Below are 12,861 nucleotides of genomic sequence, written 5' to 3'. Positions count from 1 at the left end.
CATGTTGGTAAAAGCTGCAATTTATTTTCAGTACCATAGGAAAGGGGGGTATTATGTTTTTTGTCCATGAACATCCCACTCTATTCCATCTATAGTTTGTGGTTGCTTTTGTTACTGTTGTGTGCCTTCAAGTTACTTCTGACTTGTGGAGACCCTAAGATGGACCCTATCACGGGGGTTTCTTGGCAGGATTTCTTCAAAAGGTGTTTGCCATTGCTTTCTTCTGAGGCTGAGAGAATATTACCCAGTAGGTTTCCATGGCCAAGTGGGAATTTGAAGCCTTGTCTCCAGAAGTCCTTGTCCAGTACTTAAGCCATACTGGCTCTCTCTAGAACTGATACATGTTATGGTGTGATTGGTTAGGGAAGATGCCATTCATCCTGAACAGCAGCAATTTTAAAAACCATTATCTCCCTTCTCTGGAAATTTTTCTTTCTTCGTGACTCTCTCTCTGTGTGTTTGTGTGTGTGAGAAAGACAGGATGGGCGTTAAGTGTTCTGAACACATCCTCATGTGTTCGGCTGGACATAACATAGTCTTTGGGTTAAAAATTATTCCCCATTCCTATTTTGCAGTTTCCCCTACAAAAAGGTGCAGTCTTGGAAGCTAAGCAGGGTCAGCCCTGGTTAATATTTAGATGGGTGCTGTAGGCTATACCCAACATGTACTGAGATGGCTGTTATGGTAGCCATGAACTCTTCAGCAGGCCCTGTCAGGACCACCTTGGCCTAGTTGCTGAAATCCCCCATGACCAAGGTTCTGAAGTTGTCCAGAACTACCTCTGAGACCACTTTAACCAACTTGGGCAGGGAGGCTACTGTATAGCAGGGTGGGCTGAACACCAACAGCATGCCTGCTCTGGCTCTTTGGCTTAGCACAGGGTACTGGGGAGCATGCAATTGCTGAACAAATTGCTGAAAGAGTAGGACAAGGTTCACACTGATGGAGCTCTTCACTTTTTTTCCACACAGGCTATGAGGCATTAAAAGGGAGATGCAATCTGCATCATAAAAATGCACCATGATAGTAACTGGTATCAGGCAGAACCATAGGTTTACTAAATGAATGGCAAACAACTGGTATCAGGCAGAACCATAGGTTTACTAAATGAATGGCAAACAAACAGACAAACAAATAAATACATACATAAATTTGTGACCCATGTTGAGTTTTTGCAGTGCTCCTGGTTTTACAAGATTTGCTCTGTGCATGTGTCTAGGGCATATTGGTCATAGTACTGGCACTTACAATTGTTCTTGCCGTCTTTTCAGCTTGTGTCCAAAAGACTAGCCACTTAGCCTTGCTAAGACGTTTGTGGTTAACATTTGGATATTCCTGAATGTGAGCACCCAGCATGTCATGAAACCAGAAAATGAATCAACTGAATGCAGCAGATCTGTATTCCTTTTATTTTGATGACTTCTGTACCTTGGAGTATATGCATCTCAGATGCAGACTTCTCCTGCCTTTTTCACTTGCTTCTTTTTGAATAACTGCTTTGCAAGATGTCTTCTGTCAACCAAGGAGAATAGGAACAAGAGATCTCACCCATCACTGCTGCCTTACACCAGACACAAACGACTGGGTTCAGACATATGAGCTTGTCATTTGAGAACTCTAGTAACCAGCAGCATCTTCAATTTGTATGTCATCTAGGGATGTAAATACCCAGCTGTTTCATTTTCGCATATGAGGATAAATGATTTCTTTGGTTTACTCCCTGCGAATATTCATGTTCAATTCTTGCCTGGTATTTTCACTGAAGTGTTTCAGAAAAGTATTAACACAAATACATGTGCATCTTTTACATTAAAATATGTAATAAAACATTCCTCCCTCCCCTGCAAAAGACCTGTTTTCAGATACTCACCTCAGTGGAGTAAAAGTGAATCTCAATATTTGTGGTATTGTAAGTCTGGCCTACAAGATTGTAAATGCTGAACAGAATACCAGAAAGTGTATATGACAAATCAGAACTGACATATTTGTCCATCTCAAGCCATGATGGAGTTTATCACACGGGAGGAATTTCTCTTAATTTCGAATGAAAAGAAAGTGGGGCCAGGATGCATTCACGTGAATTCACTACTTCAGCGAATTTACGTGAATTCAATTGCATTCGAACTGACTTCCCATTGCCCGAAAATAGCTTGCCATTGCCAGAAATTGCATGTGATCACCTCTCACGCAATAATGTGAAACCCCATGACTGCATTCGGACTGACTTCCCATTGCCCGAAGTTGCGTGTGGTAGTCTATCACGGAATAATGTTAAACCCATGATTGCATTCAGATTGCCATTGGATTATACTTCCAATTTCCCTTGTCTGATAACGTCCCATGACACATAGCTTTTGTCCTGTCTGCATGTGACTTGCTGCAATGGCAGCCATGACAGGCAGCACAGTGGGATATGCATATGAACAGGTACCTAGCATCATAATGGAGAGGCCCAGGTAATGGGAGAAGCTGAGGCATCTCTGGGGCCAGAATACTCTGGGCTGCTCCCAGAGTAATCTGGCTGGTATGGACACCACCCTTGTTATGCATCAAGCCCCAACACATTCCTCCATAACTATACATGTGGAATTCATTTTCTATATTCAAGCAGGTAGTGAAACCAGTTAATCATCACATGTAAAAGAAGCATGCATGCATGCATAAATACAAGCAATCAATGTATAAAACAGTACCTCTCCCCACACAATTACTGTGCTTCAAGAACTGCATCAGCCCCTCACAACTTTCTTTCCTCTAATGAGTAGTTAGGGCATAAAGGACTTTATAAATGGTCAAGTGAACAAGTCACCCAACATGACTGCAACTAGTACCAAACAAAACCAGGAAGCAAGGTTTCTGCCCCCATGAATATCCCACAAGGAATCTAGCAAGACCCCAGAACCTCTCCCAACATGTGGACAATGTGGGAACAACCCCTCTCACATATTTAAAAACACTGTGGTAGGTGTGGCAAGCACATTAAGCAATATGCCAATAATCAGTTAAAATTAATAATGGAAAGATCAGCACAGAGGGAGAGATTCAGGCTGATCCCTTTCATTGCACCATCACTTTTATATTTATAGGGAATCTTTTTTGTTTGTTCAAAAAAGAGGTAGGGAAAGTGCATGTAGCTCCCAAGGATGTTTCTAGAACTGCTGCCCCCAACATTTTTGTCAATATTTTAATAAAAATGCCCCTATGCTAGATAGGTGGGAGGAATTTTTTCCATATTTTTGCCTCCCTCCCCCAGTTTCTCCTTTAGGCCCAGAAGAAGCCTTCAACTGGGAAAGTAAACAGAACTTGACTTTTCTCAGCTTTTGCTTCATCCAAATACAGTCCTGGGGAATAGAATATAAACATGTGGCACATGGGAGGCATTTTTAGTAAAACTATTAGGGAAAAAAAGTTTTTAAAGTATTTTAAAATTCTGAAGGTGCTTGGTTCTGTCATTCCCTAATATTTTGAAGGGGTTAACAGGCGTTATCATGCTTTTTGTCCATGATCATTCCACTCTATTCCATCTATGGTTTGTTGCTGCTGTTGTTGCTGTTGCTGTTGCTTTTGTTGTTGCCTTCAAGTCTTTTCTGATTTATGGTGACCCTAATGTGACACTATCACAGGGTTTTCTGGGGCTGAGTGTGTATGACTCACCTAAGGTCACCAAGTATGTTTCTACGGTCAAGTGAGGAATCAAATGGTGGTCTGCAGAGTCATAGTCAAATGCTCAAATCACTGCACCACACTGGCTCTTGGAACAAATGTAGATGAAATGAAAGAAGTGCTCCTAGAATGCAGAAGCTCCTTAGGTAGCTCTCTGAGCAGCTCTTATGGCTGTATTGTATAGTTTCAGAGAGCTCCATATAAAAACTCTGATCTCCACCTCTCTTTATTGCAAAATTATAAATTCTTTCCCCTCCCATTCACACCCTTGTTGTCTCATCTCTGCTACACAGGTGTCATATTGTTGAACTTTAGCTAGGTATCCTTTTCAAAAACACAGAGATATTTTCTACTTACTAGGAGACCATCTTTTAACCATTGTTCTCACAGAAGAAACATCACCTGACTATGCCGGACTATTATGGTTAACAAAGGAACAGTTAGGGAAGAGTCCTTAAAGTTTAGCTCCTGGTGACTTGTCAGACATCAGAAATGTATGATTGTGGGAGGAAGGAGTAGCCCAGTGTGATTTATAAATACGACACTCCTTTTGCCTGTCAGACTACCTTAGAGAGGAGATGGCCCTAATCCTGGCATCACGTATATACAGGTGGGCTCTCCTACCACTGGTCACAGCAACTCTAGGTAAGGAACATTCCTTGTTATTAGTTGTGGTTCATTTACCTGCGCTAAAATATCCCTGTTCTGTGTTTTCAATAGCTCTGTTACAGTAACCACAGGTGTTAAAGAATGCTATAGGAAAAAGAGAGAGAAACTGTGGTTGAAGACATAAAATACTAACTCAGATGAGAGAGAAATAAGTGGTGGTAGCATCACTAGTAATACCTGGGGATAAATAAATAAAGAAACCAAGAGAGAAGGGAGATAAGTATATGATGTCATGGACCAGAATTTCATCTTAGGAAGATAGAATCATAGAGTTGGAAGAGACTACAAGGGCCATCCAGTCCAACCCCCTGCCATGCAGGAAATCCAAATCAAAGCATTCCCCGACCTAGAAGATGGAATAGGAAAGGATTCTTTTTTATTTGTGTGTGGGTTTATATAACATCCTTAAGGATGTTTAATCATCCTTAAATTTTTTTTTTGCTGTTGTTGCTTTGTGGGTTCAAGTCATTTTTGATTATGGTGACCCTAAGGTGAACACACCTCAAGATTTGCTCAGAGAGGGGTTTGCCTTTGTCTCCCTCCATCCAGTGAAATCAGATCCCATTGACTTCAGTTCGTCTACTTTAAAGATGGTTAAAGATGTTTTTTCAGTCATGTTTCCCAAATCAATTCACAGTAACAGTATGTTTAGAAGGTTGCAACTGCTAATGTTGGATACTGTGATAGGTATCTAAATCTGATCCTTTCTGGATATTGTTACTCTGCAGCTTTGTAAGAATTCCTGAGGCATGGGAGGCAACCTTCTTGAGCAAGCTATCTTCACACTGCTAACAGCATCCATCATACCTGTCTAACTGGTTGAATTTCTTTCCCATTCCTTTTCAATGGCAGTGACATCAAAGGGGGAAGCTGGGTGAGGCTGTTCATTAGAGTCCTCTCCCCAGTCCTCCACAGGACCTGAGATAATGGCATCAATATCACCAGTTCTCAGAAGTCTTAACAGTATTGTTGATGGTAATTGGTGTTTCTGGTGGGATAGTGTTATATTAGGTCTTTGCTTAATCTTCTTGCTGGTGTTTCTGTCTCATCAGTCTTATAGCCATAGCCTAGAAGAATGGGCCTTAAATCCTACTAGACTTGCTAAGTTCAGTAGTTGAAATATTTTAGTCTTCGTATCACCGTTAACCAAATGATTCAATTCTTGGTTCTTCTCCCTCCATAGGATGGTAGGAAAAATGAGGCTGCCTGACTTACTGAGCTTTGTTGCCACTGGGGGGAAAGCTGTGAGCCATCACATCCATCCCCAGCTGACTGTGTCCCAGGGAGCACCATGCCAGGCCTGCAGGGCCATGATTGGCTGACGGGGCAGTGTGAGGGTGGTACTTACATCCTTGATGTTGGGACTACAACTCCTGACATCAGGTTTGGAAGTGCTGCTCCACTGGATGCCAGCTGGAGAAAGGGGTCCAAGGGATTGGCCAGGAAGCCGGAAGGAATGGGAGCTTCTGGGTCTCCTGGGCTTCCATTGGTTGTTTAAGACCATGCAGTGCCATTGGTCAGTGCCATTCAGAGAACAACTCTTCCCACCCACGTACCTTCCCTCAGTTTGGAGATGTGGTTGTGCTGCCTGTCCTGCTCACCTCGACTGAGGGCAGCACAGCAGGGGATATATGCCAAGGAGTAGTCCAGAGTCCAGTTCAAGGGTCACACAATACCAGCCAGTCAGTCACACCAAAGGGCAGAGGCAAGAGCATAATCACAAAGCAAATCCAGAGTTCAGGTAATTTGAATCCAAGAGCAAGGAATACAGGAACAACAAGACTGGTTGTTGGCTACAAATAACCTCTGCAGCTGGGGGTCTTTTAAATGGTCTGTGCTTCTCTCAGCTGAAACCTATTAGCTCTCCTCTTGGCTTCTGGCCTGGAAGACCTCTTCAAAGACTCCTTGACCTGCCTTTTCAGCAGAGGTCCTAGCACCTGCAGCCTAGAGTCCACAGAGTCTGTTTCTCCCTTAGCAGCGTCCTGAGCCTGCTCTGGGACTGCTGATCCAGGAAGTCCCAGATCTGCCCCTGTCTCAGTCCCTTCCATGTTTTCAGAATCTGAGTCCTCTGACTGTGCCTCTAAATCAGGCCCAAGGCCAGGGCAGCCCATGACACTGTCACAATTTTATGGAGCCAATGGCATAGGTCTTGGATCTGGTAGGCGTTTGTGTATGGTGCTGCAGAGCACCATATCTGGAGTTCGTCAGGAACTCGGGGGTGCTGGGTGCATGGAATATTGCCATCATGGAGGCAATGCCGGATCAGTGTCCCTTGGTGACAAGGGGTAGAGATGCAAACGAGTGATAAACCAGTTACCTGAGTTACCCCTTTGTCATCCAAGGCTTGAAGAATGTGGATGTGAACAACTACAGCTCATCTGTGAGCAACTACACACACCTTCCACACAGCTAGGCCAAAAAATATGCTTCCTGAGAAAGTTTCATTTTGTTGGTTTCTGTGTGTAGGGTGGGTAGAAGACACTGTCCATTTCTTGATGATCTTTGATAGTGGTTCACGCCACAATGAGATTTTGAATTCTACTTGTCTCCACCCAGTTTTGTGTTATTTTCTTTTTGTAAGCTGTTCCTAGGGAGATTGTAGCAAACTTAGCAGATTGTAATAGCTCCCTTTCCTATAACTTTGTCTTCTGTTTCCATTCCAGCCCCTCGTCCCTGTGTCTTCCCCTTTATTTACAAGCAGAAATCCTATACCTCTTGCACCAAGGATGGTGCTATTGATCAGAAGTTGTGGTGTGCTACAACTGCAAACTATGACAGAGATCGCAAATGGAAGCAATGTGCTCTTTATGGTGAGTGATTCCCACTGATAACATCCCTTTGTGGGCAACAATGACAGTGATGAAGAGCTAGAATACTCATCCATGGGTGCATATACACGACAGAAAGAAGGCAGTTTGACACAAATGCTGTAGCGCCATCCTATGGAATTTGGGATTTGTAATTTTACAATGTCTTTAGTCATTTCTATCAAAAATGCTGACGCCCCCAAAAGCTACAAATCCCAGGATTCTGTAGGATGGAGCCATGGTAATTTAAGAGGTGCCAAATGGCATTATTTCTACAGTGTAGATGCACCCCATATTCTCCCTCAGTGCATGGACTCCTCAGACAGGATTTTAATCAGAAGAAGAGGAGGAGGAGGAGGAAGAGGAAGAAGAAGAAGACTGCTGATAATAGGAAGTGACACTGAAACAGCAGTGGATTGGGAGAAAAGAAACTTGTTAGAATAAATTCATTGTCTTTAGTGCATTCAAATTTTCAACAATGATTTTGGATTTTTAAAAAATTGAAAAAATACTGAGGACATTTTTTCTGAATGATGATTATAAGGATTAACATTTTGTGTTCTCTTAGCTCGCTATAGCATCATATTTTAAACAATGTTTTAAAATGTTAACAATTAATAATTTTTATATGTCTTTTTTAAACATTGTAACAGAAATAAATTGTATTCTTTAAAGGCTCACCAATAAGAAATAATTTCTGTTTAGCAATTTAATATTTATTGCTGACAGCCTGTTTGTTAAACCCCATTTGGAATAGACCCATTGAAAGAACTGTTGAATGGTGTGTTAACATATAGGTACACCTAATTGATTCAGTGGATCTACTCTAGATATAGAATCAGAGTCTTAGGATCATGAAATCATAGGCTGAAAGGGGTCCCTGATTCCATTGCCCAACTGCTGTCACTGTCAAGATGTTCCTTCCAATGTTCAACAGAAATCTGCCCTTCTTTAACTTAAAACTCTTAGACATAGGACCTTATCGCACCCACTTTTGCCCCTGATCTGGCATGGGCAGAGGATGCATGTGGAAACACATTTTATCACATGCCATACTGTCCTCAAGGCATCCCCATGCCATCGCCCAATGCTAAGCCATCCCCAATCAGGGCTCAGCTGTGTGATTTTGCTCAGCTGGAAAGCTTCTGTCTTTCAAAATTCATGTCCCTGAGCCCTGATTGTGGATGGCGATGGCATTGGGATTCCTCTGAGACTGCAGAGAACAAACCTCCACCTTCCTTTTTGTGTTGGCCCTTGAGGTATTTAAAGAGTGCAATCATGTCTCTCCTCAGTCTTCTCTTCACCTAATTGAACATGCCCAGCTCCTTCAACATCTCTTCATAAGTCAGGACTAATAAGAAGATTTAAGTCAACATGTGAACACAAACATGTTCAAATTCTGAGCTGGAGAGGAGATGACAGTTTATGGCTTTAAGAAAATATCTCAGTATTTAAGGAGATTTTTTTTTGGAGGGAGATATTTCACATGCATCCCAAAGCACTATTTTGGTTCCAGTATTGAAATGGGTAGGTGTAGTGGTTTGAGCATTGGACTATGACTCTGAAGACGTGAATTTGAGTTCCTACTCAGCCACGGAAATCCTCTGGGTAGCCTTGGCCAAATCATCCTCTCTCATTCTCAGAGGAAGGTAAAGGCAAAACACCTCTGAACAAATTTGAACAAAACAAGAAACCCTCATGATAGATTAACCTTAGGGTCATCATAAGTCAGAAACAACTTGAAAGCACATAACATCAACAATTGACGTGGGTAAACAATTGGCAGAGCTATATCTATGAAGCAAACAAAATGTTGGGGAATTCCTATTTGCTCACAAGTGTAAGTTCAGCCCTGAGTATGCTCAAAAGACAGGTATGCTGTCAAAGGATCACAAGTCTCTCTTAAAGACAATCATTGCTACTACTGGATAGCAGTACATACTGTATTAACATCTAAATTCTTCTGTTTCTAGAGTATGGGGGTAATTCTGGTGGACAAAACTGTACTTTCCCCTTTGTCTACAAGAAACGAACATTCTACACCTGTACTGATGAGAATGCTCTGTTTGGAAGATTCTGGTGTGCCACAACCGGGAGCTATGACAAAGACCAGAAGTGGAGCTACTGCGCTGATACTAGTAAGAAATCGAAGGGATTTAGTTTAAAAAGAGGTTGGATGCCATTAGTCAAGCAGAGTGTTGGAAAAAGAGAAAAAAAATTATGAGGAGGAGTTGGGTACAAGAGGAGATTTTTGATAATATACTCTGCAGTGAAATGCTTTGTAGTAGAGAAGAGGCACCATGCAGAGATGGAAGTGATGCAGAAGACAGAGGTCACAAGCAGGACACAGGTCATGCATGCTAAGAGTTGGTTTGTTGTAGGGAAGTGTGAGAAATCCCTTCAGGGAGACTTTTTAATTTTTTAATGATTTTGACCAGTTTGCAGTGCACTTCACAGACTGTCTGTGGGCAGTCTGTCTCAATATGGAGCTCATTTGCAGTACTGATAGAAAAAATGTCCATGGTTCAAATTTGTGCAAAATTTTGCTTAAACACATTTTACTTTTATGGAAAAAGTATTCAGATAATTTAAAAAAAATACACAAACATGTACACATCTGGAAAAAAAAAAGCAAAAGCGAGAGAGAGAGAGCAGTGAGGAAAGCATGCATTAACCAGATGTGTAGGTAATAAGAAAAGAGTCCATAATCTATGAGTACATAGTTCTTTGCTTTGTACATCATGGCATCTCTTGACAATAAAAAGGGAGCTATATAGACAAGAGCAAATGTAGCTTGTGGGCCCAGGGCCATTTTTTGCCCTGTGTGTGTGTGTCAGTTTTTTTTTGTAAATGAAATGGCCAAAAATGATATCCAGGGGATGTGGAGGGCTTTTCACCCTGTCTTGACCCCCCTGGACTCCCCAGGGGTCAAAATGATTTTTTGTGAATTAAAAAAAATTTTTTTGGGCCCTAAAAGGCATTTGGGAAGAGAAAGGCCCCCATAATATCCCACCATGTGTTCTAGAAGGTGTTGAGGAGCATTTCAGGACATTTTTTTTTGTGGGAGCAGGTGTGGTGATGGGTGCAGTCCTCCAAGAACTGCTGGACAGCTAATTCAACCCCGTAGACTTCCACAGTTGCCCATTCTGAGATTAGATAGATTCGATAGTCTGAGTACATGGATGCCTCACATGAGACTATTAATTAAATAATTAAAATATGTATGTGTCTGGCCCTTTAGTAGCCCTGGTGGCGCAGTGGTTAAATGCCTGTACTGCAGCCATTCACTCGAAACCAGAAGGCTGCGAGTTCAAGACCAGCAAAAGGGCCCAAGCTCGACTCAGGCTTGCATCCTTCCAAGGTCGCTAAAATGAGTACCCAGACTGTTGGGGGCAAATTAGCTTACTTGCTAATTAGCTTACTTGCTGTTCACCGCTATGATATTTGGAATAGCGGTATATAAATAAAACATATTATTATTATTAATAATAATAATTATTATAAAACAAGAAACAAAAATCAGAGACTTGAAAATGAACGATCATGTCATAGAGACAGGGAGGACTAACTGCAGAATCAAAGACCAGTCTAAGTTATCTAGATCACAATGTAAACCAGAGAAGGAATGAAAAGCATTCACAAAATTAGAAAAGTCAAAGCACCAGAAGGAAGAAATAGAGACAAGAATTATCTCTGTTGAGCCTTGCCTGGAGATGTCTTCTTGACACAAGGCATGCCACCCATCAATTTTAGCATTGATGTTCTAATTGTTATTCTGTTGTATGATACCATGGGAGGTTTCTTATTATGTTTCCAGTTCTATGCTGTAGAATAGAAAGAATGCTAATTGTTTCGATACAGGTTGTTAAAACCAAATTATCTGTGTTGTGGGCGATCTCTCACTGGATTGTTTGTTGCATTTTAAACACTTCCATTGCAGAGGTGGAGAGTGATTAAATCAGCACCATGGAAGCTGATATTTAACATTTCCACACTCCCAATAATGTAGTAGAAAATTCTGACATGCAGGGACTCAGTGTGGTAAACCTCATAGCTCTGCCCTCAAGGATATTTTTTTTTAAATGCAGACTGCTTTGTTGATATATATTGGTGAACCAGTTCTGGCAGGTTTCACCTTTTGTGAAGCTAATGTTTTTTTTAATTGGATATTTAAGATGAAGCCATCCCTATATACCACAGAGATTACTTGCAACAATTACCACAAACATAGCTTGGAAAAGGAGCCCTGAGGAGCAGGATTATGGGTGCACTTTTGTTTTAAGAAATATCCAGCCTTTTCTCTTTCTCATATCCTCATCTCTGTCTAGAACTAATTGCAGATTCTCAGGGGCCATGTGTCTTCCCTTTCACCTACAACTTCAAGTCCTACACAACTTGCACGACTGATGGAGAATCTAATGGGAAGCTCTGGTGTTCTCTCACCAGCAACTATGATGTAGATTTTAAGCGGGCATACTGTGATCAATCAGGTAAGGAAAACAAAAACAGGCAGAGAAAGCTCTCCACCTTTCAGAAATGTGTGGTACATAGGTGGAAACCACAGGCAAGTAGGATGCGGTATCTGGTGTACCATACTAGAAATACTTTTGATTATTTCACTAACATGTTTGTAGTTACAGATTCACAGATCACCCCCTGCCAAGTTAGAAACTAAGAGCCCAAACAGACAGGCCAAAATAAAGCTGCTTTGGGTCACTTTGGAGGTATGCTGTTTAAGTGATGCATACGTCCTAAGAGGCCAGAAACAATGCCAAAGTCATGCTCCAGTCCTAAGGACTGGAGTGCAGCTTTGGCACAGCTTCTGGCCTCTCAAGATGCATGTGACATTTAAACAGCATACCTCCAAAGTGACCCAAAGCAGCTTTATTTTGGCCTGTCTGTTTCAGCCCTAAGTCTTAAGATGACCACTATAGGTGCACTGGCATGGAAGGAGGCATTGGAGGAGATGGTCAGTACTGTTGGGCATTGCAAGAGGGAGCAATGACTGCAGAAGCCATCTCTGTCGGGGGAGGAAGCAACCTTGCAAACTTCCAAACTGTGAGGTAGCTTTCTCTGGTGACAAAGATGGCTTTTCCTGCTGTTCCCTTGCAGCCATTGTGCATGACTCCAAAATGTACCTTATGGCACCACAACAGACTATTAATTCAATGCAAGGAACCAACAGGATTCTGGTCTCTGAGTCCCAAGAAAGCAATGGTTAGAATCCTGTTAGCAACGTATACATGCATATGTTCCCCTACAGAAGTGATTTGACATTTTTGTCTCATATAGAATGTATATAGTCAGGCCATGATTATGGGAGTGGAGTTCCAAATAGATGCACACAATGCAGGGTTATGTATGGACTTTGGTTGTCCATTGGGTTGCACATTTGCTATCTTGGTTCAGTTGTGCAGATTTAGTGCATAACTTTGCATACAGAAATGTACATTATGAAACCATGATATAAGATCTGAGTGAATAGCAGCCATAACTCAGCAACTTTTTCTCATGCTCTTCCTTCCAGATGCAATCCAGTAGTGAGGTCTATATGTTTCAGCTGTCATAGCCACCTTTGTAAGATTAATATGCTTATAGTTTTATTTTATGTAGGACTCTACTTGTGTCTGTTCCACACCTGTGAAGGAGGTATCTGCAAGACTTGTTTTGTTAAAGTTTTGGGTACATGTACAATTTGGTCATGAAACTTTAATATTTTTTC

This window comes from Sceloporus occidentalis, unplaced genomic scaffold (genome assembly GCF_023333645.1).
Source record: "Sceloporus occidentalis isolate IW3139 unplaced genomic scaffold, rSceOcc1.0.p SCAF_265, whole genome shotgun sequence".
NCBI lineage: Eukaryota > Metazoa > Chordata > Lepidosauria > Squamata > Phrynosomatidae > Sceloporus > Sceloporus occidentalis.
This window is presented reverse-complemented; position numbering follows the sequence as displayed.